The 27,160-nt window shown below is 43.8% G+C and overlaps 1 long non-coding RNA gene across 1 annotated transcript; it reads right to left on the bottom strand.

Annotated features, from left to right (window-relative positions):
* Positions 1–22,553: 22,553 nt before the first annotated feature.
* Positions 22,554–26,138, bottom strand: LOC103901036. Its single transcript, XR_657703.1, has 2 exons — positions 26,047–26,138; positions 22,554–25,850 (listed from the first exon to the last, which is right to left on the bottom strand). It is a non-coding gene; the product is annotated as an uncharacterized LOC103901036 (long non-coding RNA).
* Between the last annotated feature and the right edge of the window lie 1,022 nt (positions 26,139–27,160).

The raw sequence follows: 27,160 nt of genomic DNA, 5'->3' as shown, positions 1-27,160 counted from the left end.
CCCCACAGCTCCTTGTAGAAAGATCCTGAATATCATGGGCAACACTTTTTAGGCAGTGCAGGAGAATCAGCCACATCTTCTGTGTGGGTGGCCACATGCTAGACTACTTTGAAAATATTAACCACTGGTTATGAAGTGAAACTATAAATAGCTGTAGGAATGCCAGCTGAAGGAGAAAGCAGTAAAAAAATCCCTCATTACAGACAAACAAGTTGCCAGAACGATGCTGTGCTTTGAATGAACCGGGTTTGGTCCTTGCCCCTTTGATGGGGTTTCTTCTGATTTTGAGCAAGTAGCTTGTTGTCTCTCTGCATTCATCAGAGATGTGCAGAAAAACATCTCTGAGGATAATTTTCCATGGTCTATGGGGTCTACATGATGAGGAACACAGTGATTCAGATATCATCTACTGCCTGTGTGTCACTCTGAGGGATCTCCTCTGTGTGTACATGGTGAAACCCAAGGATGATCCAGAACCTTTACATGGCAGCCTATTTGAAAGCCCTCATTTATATATTGATTAACAAATTGCATTTTATTTTTAAATCTCTCACAACTGCCGGTATTAGGCATCTTTATATATAAAATAAGCATGTTTCCTACAGGATTTTTTAAGTCCATTCTAAATACCTTTGGAAAAGAGGACAGCTGGCTTTTTACATGATGTTAAACTGCACCGCACACATAAGTCACAAGGAGGACCCACAATGCAGTAGCCAGCTCAAGGCTAAGACACGATTTTGGCTTCTGACTGTGTCTCCATGTGTCTCTTACTGCAGCCAGTGGGGTCCAGAAGGCAGTTTGGTTCCCCCTGAAGTAGGTACCTGCTGGCTGGCTGGAGGGGTCTGGGTGGACAAGATCTCCATGGACTAATGAGGGAGGGGAGCTGAGACACCACGAGCTCACATAGAAACCTGCAATTATGTGTCTGAATGTAGGTGTCCTAACTTAGAGCTGAATCCTACCCAAAATGTCACCTCAGCCCTCTGTTTTCTGCGGAGGCTCCCCATGGGGTGCTCGGTTACATTTGGGGCATCCTTGACTCATCCAGTGGTTCTGGTGTGGGGTGCATATAGACTTTCCATAGCTCTGCAGCGTGACAGAGCTCTGGGCATTGACATATTTGCCCCGCTCTGTGTGCACACTGGGGTAAGCCCAGTGTAGTCCAAAGCCAGAGCTTTCTCTGGGGCTGGTCCTCTGCTGTGGGACGAGCTCAGGACTTCAGAGTGGCCACAAACCTCAGTGCCTCTCTTTCCAAGAGCGAGGCACGCTTGTTCAGCCTTGCCTGCGTTGGTATAAACACTGTACACGTACAGTGTAGTTAATTAAAACTATTCCCACTCAATTTTCCCCTGGGGGAAGGAAGGGAGAAGAGATAGATGCTCATGGGAGAGGTGCTCATCACATTGCTAATGTGATCTGGAGGGGAACATGCAGTGCTGCAGGGATAAAAAGCTGTGGAGGCCTGAGGGAGCACCATGGAGCGCAGGGAGAGCTGTCCCTGGAAAGAAATTTCCCTTAATCTGTGCACTGTCCAAGGGAAGAAGTGGTGTGTTTCTAGGAGAGAAAACAAGAGACCAAGACCATCCACTCTCCAAGGCGAGGAGGCATGGATGGAGGCTTGCCCTGACACCCACCTGACATTGACTTCTTGCTTGGGACCTTTTGGGATCTCAGGAACCTCCTGTCCTCCAAAGCCCAGTTTTTGGGCAACTCGTGGAAAGGACAGGAGAAGTCACAAGCGGCTGGGTGTGGGCATGACACAGCCGGGTCTGCGCACCGGCGCTCGGTCTCGGTGACTCAGCCCTGATGCCAGGAGCTATCTGGGCATCAGACACAGAAGAAGAACAGCCTACAGCTCTCGTGCCTGCTGCTCCCGAGTTACTCATGGAGACACCAGGGAGTAGCTCGGGCTTTTATTTTGTGGTGTGTGGATGTAAAAGGGCTCGTTCACAGAAAGCGAGTGCCCTGGTCCGTGTAACCAACGCTGTGACATGAAGGGCTGTTTTCCACCTCTAGGAGAGGCTTGGTTCCCAAGCACAAGGGCAGGTGTCCTCTGCACTGAGCACAGGACATGGGACAAGCCCTTCTGAAGCACTGTAATTTCAAATCAGCTCTGGTGTCTTGCTTTTGTCAGTGCTGAGCAGCTTGGCACTGAGCTGGTGGTGCTGCCGTGGGAGGGATGCAGCTGGTACCCACCACTGTACGGGGCCATGCCACTTCATTGGGTCCTCTGGCACCTTCCAGCAGGTGCTGAAAAATATCAGGTGCAGAGAAAAGGCGAAGCTTTGTGGGACCTTGCTGGTGGGCCCTGGCAGATGCTGCAGCGGTTTGCAGCAAAAGCTGATGTATGCACAGCAAGAAGGACCTAAGCACGGCCAAGGGATTTCCACCTCCCTGTACAAGATCCCAGAGGTGCAGGGGGGCTTTGCTTTTCCCCAAACAAGAATAAACCAACTGCACTTAGCGATGGGCAGGATGCTGCTGCTCATCAGGGCAGGGGGGGTGTCTCCGTGCAGCCCCTGCCCTGTCAGGGACTGAGCTGACAGGCGGCTGGGCGGCAGCAATGCCATTTCAGAGGGAGCTGTGTCATGGGTTCCTCACCTGGGGCTCAGGCGCTTGTGACCTCACAACAAGAGGAGCTGGCAGGGTAGGGCCCAATCGAGCCCGTATGTCCAAAATGAAAGAAAAGTAGGATTTCATGCTATAGGTTCCCAAGGAGGCAAATTGTCACTTTACAAATGTAAAAGAAGTGAAGTTTGGGCTCCCCTTGGAGTTGCTCTTTGCAGCAGGAAAACGTTTTGCCTGATCACGAGGTGTTCAGTTTTAGGGTTTTTTTCCTCTCATTGAGGAAATGTCTGCACTTTGGTTATCAATTGAAGCTGAGAATGAAGCACACCTAAATATTATTTCACTGTTGGGTATAACAGAATAAGCAGCAAAATTAGAATATCTTCTTGCAGATTTATACATCGGAGCTATTCTTTTCCTATTTATAGGGATCCTGACAGGACAGAACTATTTACTGAGAGTTAAATAATGACATCTGTTATCATGAATATCAAACCCAGTGGAAGCTGTTTCATATTAAAAAAGAAACTCAGGGCCAGATTTCCTCTTGATGAATATAGGCACAGCTTTATAAACTTCTTTAAAGTTTCACTCTTTACACCAGAATATAATTCAGCCCAAGGAGCTTCTATAAACAAGTACTATACACATGTGCGAAAAGAGTTTGCTTTTAAAAAATGTCTCACTGAAAAAAAGAAGCAGAAACAAAACCCCAGACCTTTTAGGATTTGTTCCTTTAGGTGGAATCAAAGTGACCTCTAGTGATTCCCCGTTAACCGTGCAGCTCGGCAGCCGCCAGCACAGAGCAAGCGTGGTGCAACGGTACTATGCTCTCTCATCTGCTATAAATGCAATCGATACCTGATTAAAGCTAAATTATAGCAATTAATGACTGTTACAATGACCATTCCTGCAATTCAAGTATAAAATATTTTCCCAAACTCTACCGTTTCTTTTCATGCAAGTCACACGCTGTTAAAAGAAGAGGATTGTTTTTATTAGCCCATTAAAAATAAGCAACACAATGAATTTATTAGTAACTTATCATCCATGTGTCTTCTGGCACTGCTGACGTGCTGTTCTTTGGGAATAGGCAGGATAGGAAGTGCGGTAGATTTGTGATTTAACTCGTTTGTTCCTATTTTTTGGAACAGTCACAGGCTGATCACAAAATTACTACCAGTTGTGTAGCGAGTGTGGAGTGCTCCTGCGGGGCTAAGCCATACCCATCCCTAGGTTCAACCAGGCTGGACAACCGGAGGGAGATTTTCACCTCTACAAGGTCATCTTTTTCCTCCCAAACTATCAAGTTTAAAAAAAAAAAGAGCGTAGAGAGAGGATGTTACAAGTCATCAGTGGTGGGGGAAACTAAAAATATGTATCAGCCAAATTATGTCAGTTTACCATGAAAATCAATAGAAAAGGGGGTTAGAAATGGGATGTAATCATTCAGAGGCAATGCAGGGGAAGCTCAGTCAGCAGCGAGATGGTTGCGTGCTCTGGCCTAATATTCCCCAGGGATATTTCAGGGTTGGGGAAGGCAGCAAAAATCATCAATTCCTTTGGCACAGGAGACAGGGACGGGCACAAAGGAGATGCTGAGTTCTGTTGAGACTCAGAATGCAGATATTTTAAAAATATATATCTTCCATAGGTTAGATGTGTCAATCTCTGAACCAGAACTGTGTGAAAAACAGGACAGTATTCCTGCCAGAAAAAATCACCCAACGGCTTTAGTTTCTTATGTGCTTCGAAGAAGTTCATCTCCAAGCTCCTCTTTGATTCTTTCCCTCCCCGTCTCCATTAAAGACCATGAGGTTTGGCACCTGCAGGAAGAAGGACAAGAACATTGCTTCCCTCTTGCTCTCTTTCCCTGTTGCCGGCTCTCCGCGATGGTCATGCCGAGAGCAAATTGCTGTTTGAATCCTTTCCAGGGCTGCTTTAACATTCCCTGTAATTTTCGCAGAAGTTCTGCCGCAGCCGCTGTAATGAAACATGCTCCCTTGTTGTGGTCAGTGCTACTTTCATCACCCATTTGCAATATAGCTCCTTTCTTTTGCCCGGATTTGTCAGCACCTTCCACTCCCACAAGCAAGTATTATTTAGGACATTCCTAAGATACATTTCAGAAGGACTTCTCACGGAAATGAGAAGTTTTGCAGCTGGTGTCGTTTGACTTGCCAGCTTGGCCCGATGCTCTGCCCGCCTCACCAGCCCTGCAAGGGATGCCGGGGAACTCTCTTGTCTCTCTGGGGGGTGTCCACAGTGTAGAACTGGGCTGTGTTCCTGATAACCGCTGCTCTCTACCCCCAAAATGCCCAGGTCAGACCTGAATGCTGGGCTGTTACTAATCGTCAACCTATGGTTCCACCTGCTGCCGCTCAGGAGCATCTTCTGGATTCAGCCGCCTCCATCCTGGGGCATGAAGCAACTTGAATGAGCGAAATTATGCACGTGTTTGTCCAAGGCTTAGAAGTTAGCCAGAGAAGATAGATTTGTCATCAAATAATGAATCCAGCTACCAGAGAGACCCAGCCCAGGCCCTCTGCTCTGCCTGGGTAAGCCTTCTTCAGAGCCACAGCTGGGGGGGCCAAGGAACAGGTCCTATTCACGTTTCTCTGTTCAGTCAAATATGACTCGACCTGTGTGTGCTTTTAAGGCCTAGAGACTGAAGGAAAACATTTTTATTTGTCATGAGAAGCAAAGCCAATAAAAACTGGTAGGTAAGAAGAAGCAGGGTGCTCAGTGCAGGATGATCTGGTGCCAACCCTGAGTTATCTTTTAGACCTCGATATCTTCACTGGTGTTCAACCAAACCAGCATCTTTCTGTATTTTGGTTCATTTTTTTCCCAAAGAAACTTGCACATTTTATTAAGCTCCTTATTAATTTTATTTTCATTTTGGATAAAATGATACAATTTTAATGAAAGACAACAGCTAGAAAATGCATTTTGTCTTGAAAGAGTCACTTTCTGGTAAAGAACCATTTCCTTATTTTTAAAGCCAGGGCTGTGATAATCCAAAATTCTTGCACAGCCTTTGAGTCCCGAACCTGAAAGCTGTAAAAATATAATTTATTTTATACATGCATGCTGTGGGTTTATTTTTCCAGCTAAGGAATGAGAATACAGAAGCTGGTTTCACTTTTGTGGTCTAATAGGTCAGTGCAGATTTACCATTTTAAACATGTGCAGCCATAAATATACAACAAAACAAATTGTTGCTGCTGCTGTGATCCAAACCCCAAATTAAAAACAAATACAAATTAGAAATCCCCTTTAGAAATCTCATCTGTCTAAAGCTGCTGAAATATCATCTCGATGACAGAACTTTGATAACAACAGTGCATAATAGTTGGACTTTTTAGAGCATTTTTACTAAACCTCTTTTTTGTTTGTTTTGAATATCCTAATACTTAGAGGCACTTCTAAATTTCTGACTCTGTGAGCCATGTGATCGCATACGAATTTCAAATTGTGTTGTTTTTTTCAAGTTAGCTTCCAGCCTTCATCGTTTGCAGCAAAGATGTTAAGAAGGTGAACCTGAAATCTTGAAGACCTGGAGGGGAACAAAAAAAAAAAAAAAAGGGAAATTAAAATAAAACTTGAGTTTAAAATGATCTTGTATTTATGTCATGGTAAAGTTTGCACAGTTGAAGTTGGCATCAGGAGACGAGTCAAAAGTAGCACGGTGGAACATTTAAATTCTTTGATGCTGGAAGCTACAGAAAAGTATAAATCAGCCAGCTGGAAACCAGCCCACCCAGCTCAGCCTGTCTACAAGAGAGTAGGTCACGCTGGTCCTCCATGGGCACTTGTTTGAAGGAGGTGAAACATGATGGTATTGCATATTTTATAAAAGGTTCACCGCTGTCTGAAGGAAAGTTTTCCTAAGGAAAGTAGGTTTGACAACCTTTTCCTTAGAAAAGTTCTCATTGGATTTATTGGGAATGAAAGCAATGGTGGAGTGCAGAAACAGACTACTCAAACAGCCTGGAGAAATGAGAGGTGCACAATATGCTCCTGCATATTCTGCTCCACAGAACTCCATCTGTGGAGTTTCATTTTTCCTGCCCTGGCACCCAAGAGTGGGTTTAGAAACACCAGAGGAGGGAGCGGGTGAGAGGAAGGGCTAACATGAGAGCTGGGGAGGTCCCTTCTGCTCCCACCTCCTCCCACCCTCCTGACATGGGTTTCCAAATGGAGCCAACCTGCCCGACTTCCCTCGTACCAGAGGGGAGCGAGTCACAAAATGATAACAGCACAAGGCTCCCTGGCTCCAGTGGGGCTGCGCAAGCTGCCAAGCACATTTTGGGGCCAAAAGCAAAAGAAAGAATTTGCCAACAAAACCTTGTGTTAACTGAAATGATAATGTCCTGACACGCTGCCTGAACGCATCGTGAAGCCCTTTGGAGGTACTGAAACTAATGGCTATTCTCCCTGCATCTTCCTGGGCTGTTTCTGTGTTTTAGCCAATTTTGTGATACCAATAAAGTGTTGAAAATGCATTTCTAGTCCTCTTTAGGCACTCTTGCACAAAGCAGAACCAGACATAACTGCAGGCAGACCGCACTCCTGGAGACAAGCTGGCAAGCCACTGAGCAGCGAAGAAACCAATCTTTTTGAAGGATTACAAAGAAAATTGCCAAAAGTCAGGTTTTGTAGCTCGGCTTTGCGTAGGAAAAAGCTAAAGTTTCTTGAAACATCCAGATAAAGATGAAGCTGTGCAAGGATAACTTTGTTCACGCTGCAGAGAGGAGGGAGTCAAAGATAACTGAGGTATGGCTTAAAAAGTACCTTGCCGTGGTTTGCAGGAGGATGCTGATAATTGGACATGGGAGGAACAGAAAAATGGCTTATGGTAACAAGGGTATGTACGGAAAATGACTGCATCCACCATGGAAATTAAACTCGTTCTTTTACGCCCTTAAAACAAGAAGCCTTGCTGCAGGGAGGAGGGGGCCTGAGCAATCACACGGCAAATACCTTGACCCCAGCATTGCACAACAGAACAGAACAGGTTTCAGATGAAAGAAGGATCAAAGATAGAGAGCCAAACAGAAAATGGGATATATAATACAGGATTGATTGGGTCAGTTAATGTAGAATGGTTCTTTGATAAAGTTAGCAATTTTATTTTATTTTTAGACAGAACAATTGATCTAAGAAGAATTTGCAGTGATGTTACATTAGTATATGCTACCTAAGCCCGAGAAAATGGAAACAAGCGTGCGAGCTGAAGGCTTGGCAACGAGGGGCTGTGAAGGGCTCACCGTGAAAATGGAAGGAGGAGACAAATGGATTTCCTCAAGCATTGGTCGTTTCACTCATCTCTTCTAATACCCCCGGCAGAAATTTAGGAGTATGCCGTGGTGGGTGAGAAGACGAGAGCTGCCACGGTCAATAAAGGTGACCAAAATGCTGGTCAGGATGCACGAGGTGACCTTGGCTAGATCATAGAAATGATGTGAAAACAAATAGTCAAAAGTGCTCCTTGTGCACATAAGGAGTAAAAACAGTTATTCCTATTAGAAACTGGAGGTGAGAGAGGAGAAATGAATCCTACAGGCATTAGCCACCTCCGTGTAACCATCATGAATGTGGCACGCCCATGCAAAAAGCTAATATGATGCCAGGAGGTATCAGGCAAGGTATTTCCACTGGAGTTAGGGAAAAGCTTTGGGAAGCAGCACGTGTGCATAGGAAGGAGGGATTTTTGAAGTTGAAGTTTTTGCTTAGGATTAGAGTGAGTCTGATGATGCCAGAGATGTAGGAAGAAACCCAGGGGGGTGTGAACTCTGAAAGACGAAGGCTTAGGGATGGGTCCTTTGCCGAAAGGTTGCCCATCCTTCATGTACATTAACACTGGTCAGTCACACCAGTAATGGAAAAAAAGCACTCAGCAGTATATCACGTCTCTCTAGGAATTTCACCAGGCTTCACAGCTGCCTCTATAGCTAATTACTTGTTATTTAGAGCAGTGTTTAGCTTGCACTTATATGTCAGAACAGATTTTCAGGGCTGACAAACCTAACCTATAGGTGTAGGAGCAGTGGTTAAGGGACGGATAGATGCATAGGTCACACTGAAGATATCCAGCCAGATTCAAGCACTAGTAAATCAGGCATGTCAAACTCAGAGGTTAGCTGTTTGGCAGGCAAGAGCTCCAGACTCAGCTGTGGGGCAGGCATGCAGAGCCACAGCCTGGACGGGATGCCTCCATGGCATGCCTGGATGGCATGCCTGGGAGGGCTCACTTGCGGCCGCTGTTATTTTGGGTGGCTGCAATGGAAGGGCTGGTGTGACATGGGTTAGGAAGTGAAGTTATGACCTCCACGGTGTGGGCACAGGCCAGCTCTGCTCCTGTCCAGGGGCATCATCCCACCACATAAGGGTGCACAGGGCAGCGCCAGATGGAGGGTCCAATTTTGGGCTATTCCTGCATGGAGAAACAGAGTGCACTGGTCAGAGCAGAGCCCCCAGTTTCTCGCCAGTATGATGAAGGGACCTTTGCCTGGCCAAACCTTCAAGTGCAAAAAATCCACCCCAAATGTCTGCCCCCAGCCCTGAGCAGGTCTCTGCACTCAGCAGCATCCCTGCCTGCCCTGTGTCCTCCCCACGCTGCAGCCTGCTGTGGGACCTGCTGAGTCCGGGCAGCGCTCCGAAGCAGCTGATGGAGAGACCTGAGACTGCAAACCTGTAATTATTTAAGATTAATTTGCATGTTGTGTTGGCGCTTCATTTTCTGTTAGATTTGCTGGGTTAGTGCTTTGATCAGTGGGCAGGGTGCTTCCAGGGCGAGCGCAGGCTCCGTATTTGAGCACATAGAGCCGGGCTCCGTGTTTGCTTTTCCCCTGCTCTGCATCCTTCCCAGGACTGATGTGCCTGGCAGTGGGTCTGAGCCCCCCATTAACGTGCCCTCCAACCCCTGCCTGGGAGGAACCGGGAGCTTCCAATCCGACTATAAAAGAGGCGTCCATTTAAAGGCAGCCAAAAGGAAACAGGGAGGGCAGGGGAGCGTCTGGGGCTCTTCCCTCATCAGGAATGCGGGCGGCTGAGTCACGGCCCTGCTGCCCACCAGGGATGCCCGCTCCATCCCCGCCAGCCCCAGAGCCCACGCTGCCGCCCAGCTCTGCTCATGTCCGCTCCAGTTCCCAATTCACCACTTCTCATAGTGCTTTTCTTTAATATATCTACTGTTATTATTGAATCAAAACCTTCCCTTTTTCAGCTTCACTCCAGGTAAAGAAAATGACAATTAACCTGATTCAGTTGTGAGTTAATTCATTTAATCTCCAGGTGCCCTTAGTCTTGAAATTAATACCCCTAAAACACCGCTAAATAGCATTCAAATATCTTCCTTTAATTATGTGTATAATGAAGCTCATTTAGAAAGCAGCCAGCAGGATGGAGATCACATTGCAGGCTTTATGCCTCTTTCCCACTACCATCCAAATCACTTTTTCCAGGTTAGGCTGACACTCAGGACTTTGCTCCCCTGGCCTGGATGCGGCCGTGCCGGTGGCCCGGGGATGCTCTGTCACCCTGCCCAGCCTCCCAGCACCACCTGCCGACACTGGTCCTAAAAACAGCCTCGCATAGCAGCAGGCAGGACCTGGAAATTTTCAGCTCCACCAAATATGGAGAAGAAACGGTCTCGGTGAACTCAGTTTGTGGTGTGTTATGGTTTTCCCTGCAACCCACCAGCAGGTAAAGAGGTTTCACTGGCAGCAATCGCTTCTCATTCCTCCCACCTCTCCCTGTATTAACCTTCCCCTCTGCCGCACGTCAGCCAGGCTCCCGCATCCCTCAAACACTGTAACTGAGCAACAAAATTGAGTTAAACTATTGTTTTCTACCTGATCTCCTCAATAAATCTGCTACTTTGGTTTCCTACCCGGAGGAGGGCTGTGAGCTGGACAGTGTTTCCACTGAGTCCTCCAGCAAAGTCCTTGCTTCCATCAGCAAGGGTGACACTAGAGCTTGGGAAACCTTCTCCCCTGAGGCCAAAACCCAGTAAAAGGACTGAGGACGTACGAATCTTGCCCTGGCCTCCTTTGGCCATAGCAAGGACGGTGACAGAGAGGGCCAAATGCCTGCAACGGGCTGCAGCCCCACAGTGGTGGGCAACGAGGGCAGCACGGGGGACGAGGCTGAGCCTGGATGCCCCCGTGCTGGGGGGTTTGAGCTCCTCTGCCATTGCGGGATGGCATGCACGGGGTACCTGGGCTCGCGTGCCCTGGTGCAATACTTAGTTTTTTACTTTCACTTAGTTTTTTGGCAAGTTAAATGTTTCCTTCCAGGGTTACTTTGGATGAGCATCTCGAGCGGGCCACCTCTCAGGCACAGGTCACCAAGGTGCCAGCTCGCTGCCACCTCCACCACCAGCACCAGGAGCTGGTAACTGGCTTCCCTGGGTGTTTCACTTGGTTTCCACAGGTTGCAACTGCCCAGCTCCTGGAGATGTCTCCTGCAAGGAGCATTCCCCCTGCCACCCCGCACTGCAGTGGGCTCTGTTTCCAGAGCTGGTTGCTTCCTTGCCTTTCATTAAGCTTTTGTCTAAAGACTTTGCTGGGGATGCTGGGGGGGGGGGAGAAATACACCCAAACCCCTTGTAATTGGTTCCCGTAAATGGGTTTCAAGGCTGGTTACATCGCTGGCTCAGTCTGACCTGAGGTTTTTCACGCCCTTTCCAAAGTCACATGTTAAAACTGGTTCTCTAAGAATGTTCTGGGGCATTTGGTACAATTTGGTCTAAAGCTGCAACAAGGGGCTCTTTGGTTTTGGGTTTTTTTTGGTGTTTCCCTGGGTTGTTTCTAATAATAGCATAAGGACCATATTCCTGTGGGAAATGCGGTCTTGCTCTCCCCACCTGCTGCCAGCCCCCAGCCCCCGGGGAGTTTTTTCCCCCCCCGGGGGGGGGGGGGGGGGCTGCCCATCCCCCCACTGCCCGCCTCTCAGCACACCAGCCCCTGCCCAGACCCCTCTCCCGGCACCTCTGGGCCTGGCAGGAGCAGGCAAAACTCTGGCACGACCAACACTACATTCAGCATCACTCCTCCCTGGTGGCCCGGCATCGCTTCTGCCCGCCCCATTGCTCCATGTGGGTCTATGTCCCTCCATCATGAAATCTTATTGTAGAGACAGGAGGAGGAAGGGGAAGGTAAGCACTTAAAACACAAAATGGATTAGAGATGGGCTCAGGCTCTTCTTGGGATGGAGGGACCCCTTCCCAGGTGGGCCGGGGCTCCCCCCATCCCACCACCCGTGCTGGGAGAAGCAGCACGAACAGGGCAGATGGTTCAGGAGGGGAGCGGGGAGGTGCCGTCCTGGAGGCAGAATTTCTCCCTGCACCTGTGGGAACTGCATCATGAATTGTTGGCCTGAGGATGGGCAAAGGTGTGGTTGAAGGACATACATCAGACTTAATTATTTAACTTTATGAGGTTGAGGAAGAAGAAAAGCCCTTGTGCCATCATGCCCAGCATGAATCCTTGCAACCAGGGCCAAAAATCACCTTTCTTAATACCTTCTAGAGAGCTGGCAGCAGTCCTTTGCTCTCTCACACTGGCACATCCTCCCTTAAGATACACTCACCAACATAAGGCAACCTAAAAAAACCCTGAGGACTTTTGTGAAGCTTGGTTTTTGTGTTTCTTGTTATGGGTAACTTCACACCTTCACTCAGGAAGCAAAACCAAATATCTTGCAACTAAATATCACCTTCATGGAGAAGGTTCCCGTCCCTTCTGTTGTCTGCTCCACACTTTTAAAAACCCAGGGGATTTGAATAGAGCATGTTGGGATTTTTTCATTTGCTTTCAGATTTTTGATGTTTCAAAATACTCGTCTTCAAGACCTTGACCCCATGGACAGGAGCCGGTAAGGAGGTGGGTGCTGATGACATGGCTCCTGGAGATGGGGATTTAAGGACACTCTGGAGTATGGTAAGAATGGGACCTGTGTTTCCCCACCAGCTGAGCCTCCCTCGTGCACTGTGGCCCAAACCCTGCCTGGGGCTGTGTGCCTGGGGGCTCCTGTCACCCCAACCCCTCCTTCTGCTTTGCAAAGGGAGGACAGAAGCAGCTGGGTACAAAGGAAAAAGCCTGAAGGGGAATAAACCCTGAACCACTTGCTTTTTCCAGGAGGGAGGAAAACCCATTTCTTTCTGGTTGTCTCTGCACCGGAGCGTTTGGTCACCCAGACCATGCTTTGGCATTGAAGGTTTCTCCTCACCTTCTGTCAAGTCTCCTCCTGATGAGTCTCCTCCTGGGGTGAGCATCGCCTTTGCCTGACTCCTCAACCTACCACCAAGCCCCTTTGGCTGGCGATCCTGGGTCTGATTCATCTCCTCAATGTTTATTTTTTAGCAGACACTAAAGCTGGAAGAGCCACAGGGCAACCACTGGTGACCAGGACCACACGCTCGCAGGGCACTGGTGGTGGATGGAAGGACAGAAGTCCCTTCCTGGTTGGGTTTTTTCATTTGGTGGGTCGGCTGGTTTTGCAGATGGGATTTTTGGGTTCTTTTGGGGTATTTTTAGGCTTTTTGGGGTATTTATTTATGCTCTTTGGATAAAACAAGTATTTCTCTGCTCAGTAAATCATCCCGCTTCATTCAACCATTCCCACAGGAGGAGAGGGAAAAGTGACTATGTGGCAGCTCCCAGATACATTTCTTAACCCTTCCCTTTCCCAGCAAATTAAAACGAGTGGCTCCTTTCCTACTGAAACAGAGACACTGCCAGCGCGGCAGGGAGAGGATGCTCCGAGGATGGTGTGGGTGCTCTCCCCCAGCTTCGTGGAGATGCACCCTCCGATGAAGACCACTGGGGTCAGCCAGGGGCTGCCACTGGGGTGGCCGTGCGGTCTCTAGCATGCTGCCTTGTCACTGGTGCCCACCCCATCTCCTTCCGAGACCAAACCGAGGGGGAAGAAGTAAGAAGGCAGCAGCTCACATCAAGAGGAACAGCTCACATCAAGCTCACATCAGTGCTGCATGTGCACTAAATGGCCTGTTACAACCCATGAGACCTCAGCCATTTACTGGGATAGTCATGGGTGAAATTCCCATCTCAAAATGCAAAGTCTCATCAGAAACAGTCACTTAAAAGAGGAGTAATGAAGCAGAGACCGATGCAGAGCCTCACTGAATTGTTCCTTCACTGCTGAGGCTCCACCAAGCCCCGTTTGCACCATGGTGGCTCATGGCAGCCATCTGGTGACCATGGCTATCATCTTCTAAAGAAACTAGGTGAGTGATGGTGACAGAGCATCGCCAGGCTGTGACCACAGCATCCTCCCACCCGCCTGAGCTGACCTGTGATGGTACTTGGATTTGCTTGGGCAGTACGCAGCACAACCCTGGATGGGCTCTTGGGCAATAATAATTAATTTAGTCATCTGTTTCACTGTATACAACGTGTTCGCATCCTCATCAATGCAGTAACATAACTAATAAAGCCAGAGAAACATAGTGGCATTTGAGCCACCACCATCATGCTTATTTTTGTGTCTCATTTCATATTTCTTGCATGCTCAAAATACTTAGGGTTTGATTTGTGTTTAAAAAGGATCTGGCTTCAGTGTGATCTGTGAGGACGCAGGTTTTGCACTGGAGCACTGCAAGTCCTTTCCTTCCCAGATCTAAGTCAAGGTATTCACCATCTCCAGCCCGCAAACAAACGTACTCATCATATTTGTTCCCTGCAATTGATTAGAAAAGAAGAAAAAAAAAAAAAGAAAAGGTGCTTTTAGATCCTAATGCACATCTTTGCAGTAAGAAACACCAGGCTTTTGCTTTGAAATAGAAAGGGCTAAGAACACTTGCCAGTTTTAATCAATAATGCGAGGAATATTTTGGCTCTGGGCTCATGCCTGCAAGAAGATGTTGTGTCAAGGTTTTGAACCTTCCTGGGACCAGAAAGATGGGAGAGATACGCTGAGTCACTGAAGGACATCACCCTATACAAGAAAAACCTTAGCGCAAGATGCTTGCGAGGGGTTTAAGCAACCAAGATGTAGGCATAGAAACTGCCGGAAAGGATCCTGCCTTCTCTCGGGACGGCCCCTTCATCAGCAGCATTCACTGTGTGAGGACCCATTTCACCTCTCTGAGAGGGGGTAATTATTTCTTGTCAGTTAGACTCAATCACTGAACTCTAAACAGCTGGTGGTGGAGAACCATTTAGCCTCATTTACCACCGTGATAGCCTTTTAGCTCTTCCACATTTCACACGGTCTCTGCCATTTTGCCCATAAATTCTCCTTTAAAAAAAATCATAAAAATTTATGAGGGAAAAAAAAAGGCATAAAATGGAGGCGGCTAAGAGAAAAGGTACTAAAATTTTCAAATGAAGATGAGGTTATGTACCCCCAGCTGTTTGAAGTGCAGTGATTGAGGGTCTTGCTGATGAGGGATGATTACATTCCTCCTGCTCCTCACCCCCATTAAAGGCGACGTGCATCCTCCCTTTGGATACGGCTGATTAACAGTAACACAGGGAAGACCAGGGAGCAACTGAATCTTCCCTGTTTTGATGTGATCCATGAATTTTCCTGACCTTAGTGAATGAAAACAAGCCTTTTCCAATAAGCTAGCACCTTTAAACAGTCTGAAAGGTTTATAGCAATAGGAACTGTAGGTATCACTGCAGAAAGGCCAGTTTGTGGCAGTCTTTAAGACAGAGAATATACAAAGAAATGATCTTCTTATTCAGTTAAAAGGGTTTTGGCTTCCAGGACAGGTTTTGTCACACAAAAATCCAGGCTGGAAACAGAGAAGTACATAGTTACAGGGCAGGGGTTCTCAAACAGCACCCTGGGCTCCATCGACCAAATCCCAGTTATTTTCCTGGGACCCAGATTTTGCGTCCAGCCATTGTTTGCAGAAGCCCCACTTTCAATAATAAGGTTAAAAATGATAATAATAAAAAAAGAAAAGCGAATGATAGGAAGTGACAAATAGACAGATATCAGGGCCACTGAGTATCTGCAGAGAAATCTTAAATCCATCCTGGAGCAAATTCTCAGCAGACCCTCTGTTTTATTAAAAGACCTGTCTAAGCACGAAGTAGTAAGGACTCAGATGATGAGTGTTCAGAGCGTTATTTGTACTTTCATTTCCTATCAACTTTTCTTAAAGTGTTAGATTTCAGAAAGATATTACAATTTTTTAACAATTAGACCATGCTAGTGAACTAGATTTTGCCTGCATGCAAAACGCTCGATGCCAGCCACCACTACTAACATAAATATTACGCAGAGAGCATCCTATGTTCATGAGTACCTGACCCAGGACCATTTTGCTTTATGCAGCGCTAAATAGACACTTCATACTTGAGAAGGTGCCCAAACTCCCTGTGATCTATCTTGGAAAAAACAGCTTGAAGATTCCAGCCTCCTCTGTGATGAGGGCTGTAAGAGCAGCCAGGCATCCCAACCCCCTGAATACCTTTTGACCGCTATCAAAACAAATGGAACCGCTGCCTTTTACCTTTTTCTTTGAAGCTTTTAGCTGTTTCCCCAGCCCTCAAGCCCTGCAGAGCGGGATCCACGTTAACTAAGGCTGTGGAAGGCACAGAGCGTGGTGTCGTGCACCTGACTCACTGCATAGATGCATGAAGGAAAAAACCTGCAAAAATGTTTTTCCTCCGTTCTTACTAGCTTTGCTGCAAGGAAAGATTGTGTGATGCTGTACAGGAATATCTAAGTTTTAGAAGACACAGCCTAATTTGTTAGTGACCCAAGAAAACAGGATTGGAAAAGGCTGCTGGGGCTATTTAGTCCATCCGCTCGCTGTTGCCTTAAAATCCTTCTCATGGGAGTAGAATCCTCTCATCAGTAACTCAGTGAAAAATGGTTGTTAATTAGCTAACAAGTAGTGGAATACGGGACTAGAATCAGAAGAAATGGAAATGCTCAGCTCCCAAGTCCTTTCCGAAGCATCCCTAATGCCGCCCGCATCTCCACAGAACGATTTTCCTGCGTCAGCATCTTTACTTTTTCACCAGTTGAAGGCGTTCCTTCCCCTGGGACTTTTTCAAAACATCACGGATGGGTGAAAATATTTAATGTATATTCAGCAGTTACCAGAATTGACATTTGAAACCAAGGAGCAGTGGCACCGTGTGACCAGTCAATTCTCATTGAACCCATCTAAGGATGTTTTCTGTTGCTTAAGCCCTGGTCTTTGAAAGGCTGAACGCGTAGAGCAAAAGCAGAGAAAATCTTTGACAGCTGAACCATTCAAAAAACCTCCCTAAAATAAATATTCAGAAAGGGGTTTCTACTTAGGGCAGTAGGGAGGTGGTTGATTAGGTTGCTACTTTGAAGTCCAGCGCTAAATCTTCATACTACACGTACACATACTACTAGTTCAATTCTGGAAGTGCCTGACTCATCCATCCTAAAAAGGCAGTCATCTTTTTTCTCATAGTTCACCACATCTGTAGATCAGCTATCTGCAATTAATTCACTGCTCTTCCTCTTTTCCCAGTGACTCTTACAGCAAAAATCCTTATTTATTAATACCAGAGTGCATGCTCTTGCACTTTGCAAGATTAAATTTAATCTCACCTCTATTATTCTCTGTATTAGCTCATCCAATTCCTCTAAGATGCTCCGATCCTCCTCCTCATCTGAGCCCTCCCTCAAGCGTCTCCCAACACGCTCGGTGAGCACACTCCAACTCTTCCTGCCCAGATCATTACAAATTAATTAAGGTCAATCAAGACCAATTTTTGAAGCACTCCACTAGGCATCTCAGAATTTGATTTTAAAGGTTTATTTGTACCTCCCTTGGTCACTCCCTTTCCATCCCTTCAATAACTAGTTTTGAGCCCCATTGATTTCCTCCATCACTTTGCAGTTGTCAGCCTTCCAATTCTCAAAAATCTCATTCTCTTAAACATTTTACCAGTTCATCAGCTGGAGATTTTAACTTCGAAAGACCACGTGGACTTTTATGCCCGATCCTAACCTGTGGTCTCAAAAAGGGAGATTGTTTTTCCCCCGTGCTGTGCGATGGGCTAACCTGTTCAGTTTATTGCAAGAGTGGATGTTGTGCTCAGTAGCGCATCAACTTCGCTAAAACACAACTCGTGCCCCAAGACTGCAGATCAACAGAGGCAGGGAAAGAAGGTACAAAGAAGCAAGGAGATGTAACTCATCAGGTTTGGGTTTTGAAGGTTTTTGGTGAGGTGTACTTTTGTTTGGAGCTTTTTGTGAAGGAGGAGATGTGGAAGAGGTGACACTGCAGTCAGATGGATATTTACAGCGTGCTCCTTTTGTTAATTCAAAACAAAATCACAAATTGAAAACTAAGTTGGAACTTTGTCAGCAAAGATGGTTATTCTTACATTGCTCACTATAAAAATTGCTGTATCAGAGGCATTTTTTTTACCTCAATGAGCTTTCTAAGGTCACTGTGTTGCTGGTCGCTAATATGTCCTCTATCAGGGTACAAGCAGAAATGGACAACTTGGAGTATCATCAGTCTGCCCCAAGGTAACAATGTTCTATTGAGATCTACCCCCAGTAATGATCTGACATGCTACTAATGCTTCACTGAAGATGTACGTGCTGGATCACAGGTAGCCACTTCAAGTGATACCAGGGCAAAAGTGGGATTTTTTACATTTAACTTTGCGAATAATTGACAACTTGGAGTATCATCAGTCTGCCCCAAGGTAACAATGTTCTCTTGAGATCTACCCCCAGTCATGATCTGACATGCTACTAATGCTTCACTGAAGATGTACGTGCTGGATCACAGGTAGCCACTTCAAGTGATACCAGGGCAAAAGTGGGATTTTTTACATTTAACTTTGTGAATAATTTTAACAAACTATTAAAAACCCTTACGAAGTGCAAGGCAGCCAATTCTGACCTTTTTTCTTGATACATAATATGCCAGTGGAATTAGCCTTCGTTTGTGTTGATATAATTGTGTTCAGAATATAATTGATGGTGACCATACTGAGCTTGCTGAGAGCTCCCCTTTATGCCATAAATTAAGACAGGCAATATTTGAAAGTAGAGATCTTTTATTAGACATGTCAGTACGGCTGAAAAGAAGCAGAAAAGCTTTTACACTTACAAGTTTTCCTCCTATATCTATGTTAGGAGATCCTTGTTAGCCTCCAGACCCTTTGAACCAGCCACACAAGCACAAGCCCCTTTTACCATCACCTATCCTCAGTCACTTCTTTTTCCATCTGGGGCACCTTTGCACAGCTCAAAGAACCCCATCTACGATGCCGATGTAAAAGTAGGGGCCTAGAGATGCTACCATAATAAAAATGGTAAAATAATACGGTATGTGAAGCTTTTTCTGACAAGTTTGATGTTCAAGTTGCACATCAAGCAACAACAGAGGAAGCATGATGAAGATCAAGTTTTATTGACATATTTTAGGTACAATAAATATATTTACATGTTGACATTTTTAAACATGGAATTACATGTAAAAAACTTGTACATGAGATCATCTTTGTGTTTCCATTTTTACATTCACTTAAATAGGTACGACAGAAAGATCTCTTATGCAAGCGGAGGATTTGGTATAGTTCAGTTTTACATTCAAGAAACTAGTAGCAAACACCTTGTGTAGATGATGCTGTAGAAAACATGAGGCAGACGAACTCCCAGTGGAGTCAGTATGATACAGTCGGCTGTTGAATTTATATCCTGAACTGCTAATAAACAAACTCTGTAATCCAGATTAGAGCAATACATTTGAAGTGATTCTCAAAACACCCAAACATATACAGTGTTTAAGACTTTACAGGTTAGGAAGGATCACATTCAGTAATAGTAATAGGAGGTAGAATCGTGTCGACAGTGTTCGTATTTCTACGTGGCAATAAAAAAAAGTGCTATTACTATCACTGAATTCAAGAACAGAACTCCTGAAAAAGTGAAAAGGATAAAGGAGTTGTTAATCCCGTTTCGCCTGGCTTGCCACAAATGCTAGAGCATGTAAACAAAATGTTTTAATTCTCCAACATGGGTAAAACTGCAAAGCAAAACTGTTAAGTGATGCTTCTCCAGTGCCTTGGGATGGGCAGCATCTCCTAAGGTGTGATACCTGTAAAAGCAACCTCAACTTTATGTACCAAAGTCTGCAAAGACAAGTACAGTACGATGTGCTTTCAGGGTGGGAGATCTAGGGTTCAGGTATCCTCAAAAGAGCTGTAAGAACAGAAAATAGAGCAAAAGACTGAATGCAATGCACTCAGATAGGGAAAAGTCCGGAGAGATGAAGAGAGAGTAAAAAGAGCAGGAACGTAACAAGGATACAAAAATCCTTGTGGGAATAGAAAAATGGGGGCAAATGAGATGGAAATGAGGTAAAGCGTAGGGCAGAGGCAAAGGGCACCACAGGAAAAAAGGAAGTTGACTTATTCTAAGGGCACTTTCTATCAATAAAAATTGTATGCAATGGTATGGAAGATAAGCTGTGAATAAATGAGAGTTAGCACCTTGGTTTTGCTGTATCTGTAAGTGAAAATGTGTACTAATTAGAAGTTAAACCGTTCAAAGATGTTTCCCCATCTGAAAAAGAAATCCTGCAAAAAAATGGTTTTGTTACTATATAAATAGAAATAAAACTGTAAGGTTCCAAAGTCAGCCTGACAGACACTAGGAAAAAGATACAGTGCATATTAAAAACCATTAGATGCATACAAAGAAAATCCTGAACCACTGAACGAACATAACATTAATACAGCAGTTTTACATTGTGATCTTCCAAGTGACTACACCCAACATTGCAATACAGCTACATTTAACTGTACACAGGTTCCTTCACAAAAATAGTCTTAATCTGTAATACCATTTAAAATTATTTAGATGGTAAAAATCGCTTAACCCGAGTGCTGTTACATTAAAGAAAAGCAGTGTAACCTGTTGAAAAACAGTGTCTATATAAAGCCCCTATAAAGCCCATTTCCAGTTAGTTAGAAAAATCAGTGCATCCAACCAAGAAATGAGAAAGCAACACAGGCACCTAAAAGACTCAGTGAGATTAACTTCCCCCTTGAGGTTTTCTTTAGTGCAATAAGGACGATACTTTCCACCAAAATAAGCACAGGAGTAGAAAACAGAGGTGTGTTTGGTTTTTTTTTTAATAAAAAACCCCCAACCCTGCAAAAAGCAGCGTCATAAAGAACAAAATGATCCTTCCCAACCATATTATACCAGAAGATGGTATACGTAAGGATCCAATATGAATCAGTGTTTTTGTACACAAGACCCTGTGCTCATGTGTATAATAAGTCATTTCCAAGATTAAAAATCAGGTTACAAAAAAACCTTACATAAAATCCTTAGGATTTGATACTAATTGAAGATAAAATACTTTCAAGTATTACGTTTATGAATTAATTGGAGGTTAAGGCATGATTTAAGGTAACATTGAAACAAAAGCCCTATGTTACCCTAAATGACCTTTATAATATAGCTAACTTTCTGCAACCTGTTCAGTATTTGTTTTCCTTCACGTTTAATTTCTCATCCAACATGCTGATAAAAAAAATAAAAGCACAAAAAATAATTAAAAAAAAAGGTTTGTGTCTCTCTGAACAAAAATGCCTTTTTGACAATGAACAGGTGAAGCCAGATTTCTACCTTCGAGTATCATCACTCACGTAACAAACACTACGTGAAGGACAGGAACACAATACTACGCCAGAGAACAAATCCAGGATATCTCCCGAGTTAGACAAAAAAACAGGCAAAAAAACCCCCCCAAAACCCCAAGAAATGAAACCCCACACCCTCCGCCCACCCTCTCACCCCAGCTAGAAGGGCAACGCACCCACACACACATACAGACACGCAGTTACTGTGTGTAACGGTAGGAAGCGCCTACAGCAGCTTCCAGGAAAATTGCACAATTTCAAGCTAAACAGATAAAAGATACTATGTTTGAAAAAATATAAAAAATTCAGCATGAAGTAGAAGTTTTTTTCTTATTCCAAGTAGCTAGATAATGTTAAGAAAAAACGATGAAGACCCTCAAGGTTTTTCTGAAATAATCTACAGTTTTCTTAAAAAAAAAAATCTCTCATCTATATCCTTGCAGTGGAAACCTAACATCAAAGAACTAAAGTGCTCAGTCTGCTTGGCATTTTAATGGCTAGAAGGACTTTTTTTTTTTTTTACAGAAATTTGGAAATCTGAAGTGAATCTTCAGATTTAAACTGGGGAATACACTAGGTATCGGAAGATACTTTACAGAGGGGGTGCCAGTATTTACTCTTCTTTCCCAAAGTCATACTGGAGACGTATGTGGGCCAAGAACAATATCCCTGTCTAAATTTATTCTCTACCACTACTTAGAGATAAACATTTGCATGGCAGCTCCTCCATCTTCTACGAAGATGCTACGGACCTGTCCTCCTCCTGCCTAGCACCAATTATACCGAGCTTTTTGAACACTGCACATCGTTGCATCATACAGTATATGTGCCACATCAGTTGCTAACATTGTGATGAACCAACGTGTTACACGACCAACTTGAATTACGTGTAAAACCAAAATATCCCAAACTTTTGAGAACAATATTACACGACAGACCTAATTTGTACTGGTACAGCACAATGGAACAAACCTAGAAACCCCATGCCTTGGTCTGACAGTGCACTGTATTTCCCCTCAAAAGTTAAAGGACAGAGGTTTGTTTTTTTTTTTAATATTCCCCTCAAAAGTTAAAGGACAGAGGTTTTTTTTTTTTAATTAAAAAAAGTAGAACATTCTACTAAAATACCACAGATCATATGGCCAATCCAATCTTTTAGTCAAGGCAAAATATGATTAGTTATAAAGTGAATTCTCCAGTGCTACAAGATGAAAACAAAATAATTTGGGGAAAAAAAGTTGGCTCCATATAATCACCTACTGGAGTTGCCTATTAAAATCATTATAAAATTATGGTAATAAAAACTGTGAACAAATAATACACAGATCAGGATATATGTATTGACTTACTAGCATCTTTATAAAAATTTGAAGATATACACAAAAACACATCAACATTTATGGAACTGTATCCATTAAACTTAGATAAGACAACACAAAAAACTAACAAGTAGCTAAGATGTGGTTGACTGTAAGCATTTTGAGTAACATTTTAATTTTAAAAGGTCAATATTTACATATTACATTAAATGCCTTTTTTTTTTTTTTTTGCATTTTGCATCGTATTTTGAATGCATGATAAAGAAAGAACAAGATAATGGTTGCAACAGATCTTCCAAGAAAGTTAACTTAAGATGCTCAGATTTAACTATGTGCTGAAAGAGAACATGGCAAGAACACATCCGTCTAGCTTTACCTCTACTTCCTTTGGGTTTTTTTGGGAGGAGACAACAAATGGATCTAGAAGAGCTGTATCATCCAAACTGATCATTGCCAAGAGATCCACTTTTAAGTTAGGATTTGAGAACTAACAAAACACAAACATTTTAACAAACGGCTCACCTAATTGCTACTTTTGCTACTGAGTTTAAGATATTAGAGAGATATGGTGACAACAAAGGGTGTGAGTATGTATGTATGTGTATAATAAAATGCATATAGACATACATACATATAGTAAGTTTACATATAGTCAGATACCCAGGTACTGCAATAAGCAGCTAAAATCACCACCAGCGATCCGCCCGTACTCTGTCTATGCACAAGCAATAATCTACTGCAACTGCCATTAAAGAGGATGCATCTAGTCATTAAACAGGCATTGCTTACATTGCCTCCTACATTTAAACAGATCTGAGGCGATTTCATGTCTTTATTCCAAAGCCACACGTTTGTCTCAAAAATTTTTTTTAAAAAACCCAACTGAATAAAAATTGTTAAAACTTAAGTTGGCTGAACCTCAGCCTCTTTGGGATGGATTCAAAACCCAAAGCAGGAGCGTTTCTACAAACTTCTTTGACTTTTGAATCAAACCCATATTCTTAGGCTCCAAGAAACCCTCTAACCCCAATAACGTTTGCTTCTGACAGGACAGCTGATCAACTGCAGATGTTCCTACTGCTGAACTCAGCTGCTGGCCTGTCTGGCATTTGCATCTAACCCAGATTTCCAGACACGCACTATTATCGCTCCACGCCGAGATGCCTTCCCATCCTTCTCATTGCGGAGAAGCTGCTCCCTAACAGTGGGATGAATAACTGTTTAATGACTTGTGTTAAAGGTAAGCGTTTATTTCTTAAAAATAAAAATTACATAACCTGAGGAGGCAGCGTAGGGGTCCTACTGCTCACGGTGTGAGGAGTTAAACAGCACGTGGCAGAGCCAGTCACTGCGATCAGCTCGCAAGAGTCTTCGGGGTCGGCTCCCACTGGGCACTTCCTACCTGCGGCTCATTCTCTGTCCTGCGCTTGGGTCTTACCCTGAAGCACTAATAGCGCTTTATGTATAGTAATTGTGCTGGATATTATTAAATATTATGCATAAATGGGGAACTAACACAGAAGGGTGTAAAACTCACTTCCATGCAAAAATTCTCATGATGTTACTGTGTCTCGTCACTAAGTTGTAAATGGGCTTAGAGTATTCTTTACATTTTTTCCCAGTGCAATATTTCCAAAGTACCACATTATTCTCTATTATTTCAATGAACAAAGAGCTGTTCTATCTAGAAGACTTTTGACAGTATTTATTATTCAACCATTATTTTTGGTAACTTCTACTTAATTGAAAATCTGGACCAAAACTGTTAAGAAAGCCAGTTAAGTCTTTGACTTGGTTACCAGTAAATCTTCAAAAAAAAAAAAAATCTGTGCTACTATAAACTTGCTTAGTTCATCCTTCCACGCTTGGCATGCCTATTTTGGACCCCATTCACAGCTGCTGCATTACATACCAATAGTGTTCTTCTGCGGTCACTCAGGTAACAAACCTATACGGTTTCTGTAAGTCCACCCATTCAAATTGTAGGTGGAGTGCTTAAGAGTACTCCTAAAATAAAGGATGGAGCAAAAGCTCACAGTCTAAAAACTAAGGAAGTGTTCATAAAAACTGGAATCCAATATAAAGATGACATTTTAATAAGTTTATTCAGAAGTAACTGAAAAAATTGTTCCTTTGGCAACACCATCTAGATGGTTCTAACCAAAAGGAAACATTATGGATTTTACTTTGAATAACATATAAGGTCCTTAATGTTTGCACGTAATTTTTGGGAACTGCCACGTTCACCAGCAGATTCACAATGTCTTAATAGACCTGTATTTATCGGGAACAACACATCAAACCAAGTCCTTTCAGTTATGGGTTTCTGATGGTTCAGCATTAATCACAAAATAAATCTCAAAGAAAAAAAACTAATCAAAATAAAGCATAAGGCAATCATGAAACGCTAGCCCAAAAGAACTATTAGGAATGCGTCACTCTTCCTGTGTAACATTTTCGAAGTGAGCCACTAAATATTTCTTTTTCCTTGTATCTGGCAACGTCATTTAAAACAACCTAGTTACAACTTGGAGTTCACTACCCCACCATGCTACTGAAGGGCAAAGATCCTTGTTTTTAAAAACCAAGGGAAAATACAGCAATGTTATTCCTACACAGGGTTTTATGGAATAAGTGGAGTTGGAAGGAGAAGATGGAAGTCTGTGTCGGAATAGAAAAACGCAAAGACAGACTTAACATATTTACAAAGATCAAAACTACAATTTTCCAGTGTCACCTCCAAAGCTTCTCAGCATACCGCTATTCAGTGAAGTAGACCACGTTTAAATCTATGCAAGAATACCTTCTGTGCTTTCAGATATACAACATAACTAATGTGTTTTGTTTAGAAAAGTGAGTTTTCATTCAAATACCTCGCACTGAAGATAAGAGCAACCATTATCAAATATTCTTTGCTATGAAGAAAGTTTTTAAATCTTTCAATGTAAACGTTCTCCCTCAAGTCACTGTGGTCACACAGTAGGATCTTGAAGAACAGTGTCTACATGCATTGAAAGCATTTTGAGAAAAAAAAAAATCTGTAGTTCCACGTGGTTACAACAGAACGTGAACAAACCGAACAGAAATTCCACCTTTGCAGAGCCTCTCAAGTTCAGCTCTTCCGGAGGACATCTTGCTGCTTTCTGTAGTTCAACATAGCAATTAAAGACTAAGCTGAAAGGTTTCACGACCCGATGGTTTTGCCACTGTGTCTTGTGTAGCTCCACAGTACGCTTCTGTTAGTGTCAGGGTTTCTCTCAGCAGACATCACTCAACTATCAGTGCCACGTTTATGTGGGACAGATCTATCATGTGCCTGTTAAAAGTTAAAAGAAATTTAAACCTGGTACTCAAAGTGATTCTAGGGGTGGAAAACAGACAAAGAGGTTCTATGAAGGTCACTAATAAACAGACGCTTGATTGGCTTAAGAGAAACACTGAGCAGAGGAGACTGATTTAATCTTTTGAAGGGAGGGAAGGAACCGAGGCGGCAGCAGCGCTTAATTATTTACCTGTGGAATTTCTGTTGAAATGCTAAAGCATGTGCTGGCTCCTTAAATTTTGCTATGGCTTTCCGTTGTTGAGGAAGCATCTGTAAACTCTGCAGAGACAAAAAGCCAAAATACATTTTTAGTATTCACTTAAAGATCCCTTTAAAGTAATTTTGCATCAAACCCATTGAAATCTTGTCATATTTCTTTTCTCAGAAACACTTATTGGTGTCCAGGGAATGGAAAGAGACTTCTGAGACTGCAGTCAAGGACCCAGCTGAAGGCGTTTGAGCTGGTGCATTAAGCAACTGTATTAAACAGGAAAACCCAGACCAACACTGGTTAAGCAAAGGCAACAGCTCTTCAATTCAATCCATGCAGATGAACCAATCCCTGCAGCCAAACTCCCACCAACTGAATGAGAAACATTCAACTGGGCAGAGCTCAACTTCACACACAAGCGCCTGGGAGTCATTCACCTGATGTACATTAAAGGATCAGGGCTTTCCACAGGTTAAACAGGACAGAAACAGGAAAAAAGTGTTAGGTTTTGATCGCTAGACTGGATATCCTCACACTATTTTAACAAAAACAAGTGGCTAACTTTTGACAGACACCAACAACCACATGACCCTGGTGAGGCGGCTTAGGTTACCACTTCCAAGTCCTCCTAGTAATGGTAAACCTTGCAACACACATCTACCCAGACAAGTCCGTAGGATATGTGCTTCCCATATCATGAGAGCAACATTTCACAATGCTGTAACTATCAAAAAAACCCTGTGTAGTATTGAGGTCTCCAAAACTATAGCATGCCTCAGCCAGGGCTTTGGAGAACTCATGTCCTTGCTCCCTGTTGCAGCAGAAAAAGTCCAGGCAATGCCAAGATGATCCCAGAGAGCTGTCCTGTGATTCCAGTATCTCACAGCAGGTTTTGGATGTTTAATGGCCTATGCTGCAGCACATTAAAGACAGAATTGTTCTGATTCAGCATCCAGTTTCCAGTTGTTCTTATGGCTTTGGATGCAAAATTAAAGAATTCCTAACGTCCCTCTTCTCTGTGCGTAAGTTTCTACATAAAGCAAATCCAATTTCATACTGAGCTTTATTTTTTTATATATATATATATATGTAC

Source organism: Aptenodytes forsteri, unplaced genomic scaffold (assembly GCF_000699145.1).
Source record: "Aptenodytes forsteri isolate BGI_AS27 unplaced genomic scaffold, ASM69914v1 Scaffold21, whole genome shotgun sequence".
Classification (NCBI taxonomy): Eukaryota; Metazoa; Chordata; class Aves; order Sphenisciformes; family Spheniscidae; genus Aptenodytes; species Aptenodytes forsteri.
The sequence above is the reverse complement of the archived record's forward strand: the minus strand, read 5'-3'. Positions and strand labels throughout refer to the sequence as shown.